Source organism: Lucilia sericata, unplaced genomic scaffold, assembly GCF_015586225.1.
Source record: "Lucilia sericata isolate MDLA Ls3-8-SP2 unplaced genomic scaffold, ASM1558622v1 Contig000342F_arrow, whole genome shotgun sequence".
Taxonomy (NCBI): Eukaryota; Metazoa; Arthropoda; class Insecta; order Diptera; family Calliphoridae; genus Lucilia; species Lucilia sericata.
Window position 1 is genome coordinate 360358 of NW_023994362.1, and position 3564 is coordinate 363921.

Genomic DNA, 3564 nt, shown 5'->3' on the forward strand with positions numbered 1-3564 from the left:
CACAAAGGGTTCAATTTTCTTGATAAAATAATTGTTAACAATCCTTTTACAATAATTATCATAACATTCTGCAAACCTAACGCTTATGGTAGTAAGCCTGTTACAAACGATCTTTAAAGCCTTTTGGTTTGTTGTACCTCTCGACCAGATGCATTGTATTACCACCATTAAAAAAATTTTCTAAGATTTTTTGCCTGTATCTGCGATTTGTTGTACCTCTCGACCAGATGCATTGTATTACCACCATTAAATAAATTTTCTAAGATTTTCTGCCTGTATCTGCGATTATGGACCGATTTTGCTGATATTCAATAGGAAACTTCTCGAAAGCATGTCTGACAGAATTATTAAAGATTTGGATCCTGAAGATATCTGGGGTCTTCAGAAAATTCAGGGGGGTCGGAAAATTATATTGTGGAAATAACAAACGGAATGACAAAATTATATATACCCTTCTCACGAAGGTAATGGGTATGAAAATTGGTATAGATTCCAATTGTCAAAAAAGTCCTTTTATAAGAACATAAGAGCTGATTATAAACAAGTAAGAAGTCTATATTCGCCTTTGCCGAATCTTATATACTCTTCACCATAGTGTATTTAAAAATATTAATTTTATAAAATTTATTTCCTTTTCCCGACTACATCATTACTTTAGAAATAAAAAAAAACAAAAGAAACAACAACTCTAAACAAAATAAAACACAAAAAAAAAAAACAAAATACACAACGCAATGAAATCAACATACATCCAAACATACGAAACAAAATACACAACGCAATGAATAAGCAGTGTTGTTGTTGCTTATTTATCAAAGCATGAAACAAATTGTCTTTTTATAAAATTTTCAGAGGTTGTCTCGGATTTTTGCTTATATCTCCTTTGCTTGTGGTCGGATTTTGCTGATTTTAAATAGGAAATTTCTCAAAGGAAGTCTGACAGAATTATTGAAGATTCGGATCTCGTAGATATCTGGGGTCTTCTAAAAACTTATTTCAAGAAGAGAGATGACTAAATCTAAATATACTTTAGCAATATCGAAACAAAAGAAACAACGAAACAAGAAAGAACGCTAAACGAAATGAAACAAAAAAATTATACACAACCCTGCAGTACGACGAACTAGTTCGACAACGGCGATATTAACAGCCACTAAGAACTACAACTAGTGAATTTCCAACCCTCTAGCAATGTTATTTACTGGTGAATTTAACATGGGGATGTCATTGAGAGTGTCCGATTGACACCTCAGCATTACATTTCGTCAGAAATGTGGCATGCGGTTACTTTAAGTACTACATGTGGCTATCAAAGTGATATTTTTAAAACATGTAATTTTTCTGAGATTTATTTTCATAAACTATTTCATGCGAAAATTTATCACTATTGATTACAATGGTGAAATGTAGTGAACGGTTAGACAAAATATCAACCAGTTTTTTTACCAGAGGTAACTAGTTAGTTGGATATGCGATAATATAACTAGTGAAAGGTGTTAATTGGCACATTTCGTACTGTAGGGAAGGCAATGAAACCAACCAATACACTTTCAAATATACGTTTTTTCCAATACAATGTTGTTGTTGCTTTTTTATCGAAGCTTGAAAAAATTAACTTAAAACTACCCTAATTAATTTTAATTAAAATACCACCATTTAAAAATAAAATTGTCCATGTCTGTGTGTAGTGAATATGAAAGTACAAAATGTTCTCTTTTCTTATTTTTTGCTCTTGAATCAACTGACCAATCATATTTGTCGTTGGGCTCTGTTGTAGACTCATATCTTTTGGGCTTGTTCAAGTTTTTGCTTCCATTGCCTGCTAGCTTGTTTTAAGCCGTAAATTGCTTTATTTAGTTTACAAAATTTGCCACCGTAATCTTCACCATTACGTTCTGAATGTTCCATGTTACACACAACGCGTCAATTTCATTTTTCTTTTAATGTTTTTTAAGACCATTACTGTTTTAAAAATCAACATTTTAAACTTTTGTTTATTTTTTAATATTTTTCTTTCATTGCTGGTGAAATTTATTTAATTTTTGATTATTCTTATTCTACACAAAACAAAATACAACCCTTATCAGCTGCCGACGCGTTACAAGCTACAATTAAAATACACGATTTCAACTTTTTTGACAGAAGCATATAACGCGTTGCCGCGTACAACGCGTGTTGTGTACTTCCACCTTAATGATAGTCAATACCTGGTTTTTGGAAGCAGATTTTATTACCAACCGAGCCTTCGCACTTCACCATTTTCATCACGTTTTCTTTTGAACACCCATTTACATTTGATTAGCTTCGCGCCCTTTGGTAAGTGTGTTGTCTAACAAGGACTTATATTCGGGTTTCATGGTATTTTTCCATAACGATGCTTCATTACTATTTAAAGCCTCTTGAACTGTGGAAGGTTCACCTGAGTCATTCGCCCCCAATGTATAGACATGATATTCTGACAATTGCGTTGGTTTTCTTATACGATTTGAGAGTCGAACCTCATTCCTGTCTTCTGCAATGACTATTGTGGCATCGTCTTCACTTAAGCCCCCTTCACACGAGAGCACACAAGTAATATCCCAGCAGTTCGACGGGACAGTCCCGAACTGACCTCTTAACCTACCACTTGTGGTGGCCCCTAGCCACCTGACTATCCAGGTGACCAACCATTTTAACATGGGCTTGTCCTACGAGGAAGTCAATCGTCACTCTACACCCTACAAAGATACAGTAAAGAGACGATTGCCTCCGCTCTCGCTTACAAATGGGACACTAAAGTGACGACTGTCTTCATTCTCGTTTACAAAGAGTTTATTTGTGACGAAAGACCAAAAACATACGAATTGGAGGTGGTAAGATATTAATGGAACTAAAATTTAAAAATTTCAAGGGTTTACTCTCTAGAATACTATGGGACAATAATGTGACGATTGACCCGAAAGATATAAATTTGAGTCAACCAGATGGTGGCACATTAGTAGAAAGTAACAATCATTTCTCAGATGGGTAAAATAACTACTTTCGGAAGTACAACAAAAAAAAAAAAACAACTTTTAAGAGTATAATCTCTAGGTTACTTGAGGACAGTAAAGAGACGACCGTCTCCGCTCCCGCTTACAAAGAGGACACTAAAGTGACGACTGTCTTCATTCTCGATTACAAAGGGTACCCAAAACATACGAATTACGATCATCCAGGTGGTTAACTATTAGTGGACATTACTGGCTTTTTCGTATGCATTGACTCTTTGTCGAACTGCTGGGATGATCTGTCAAAATTTTGTGTAGAAGAGAACGGATGGGATCGTCTAAACGCAATATGTAACGAAATTATCACACATTCAGAAAAAATACGGATGGAAAATTTGACAGTCGTATGGCTCTCTTCATTTTTTGAAATGATTCAAAAAACAACCTAGTCGCATTAGATCAGGGATGTATTTTTATGTAAACACATACAAAAAAAGTGAAACAACTGTTTCCATCTTACTTTATTATTGTTTTATACCAATCGTGTAAACACAAAAAATATAAATCATACGACTTTTATTCTCTTTTTTGTCAT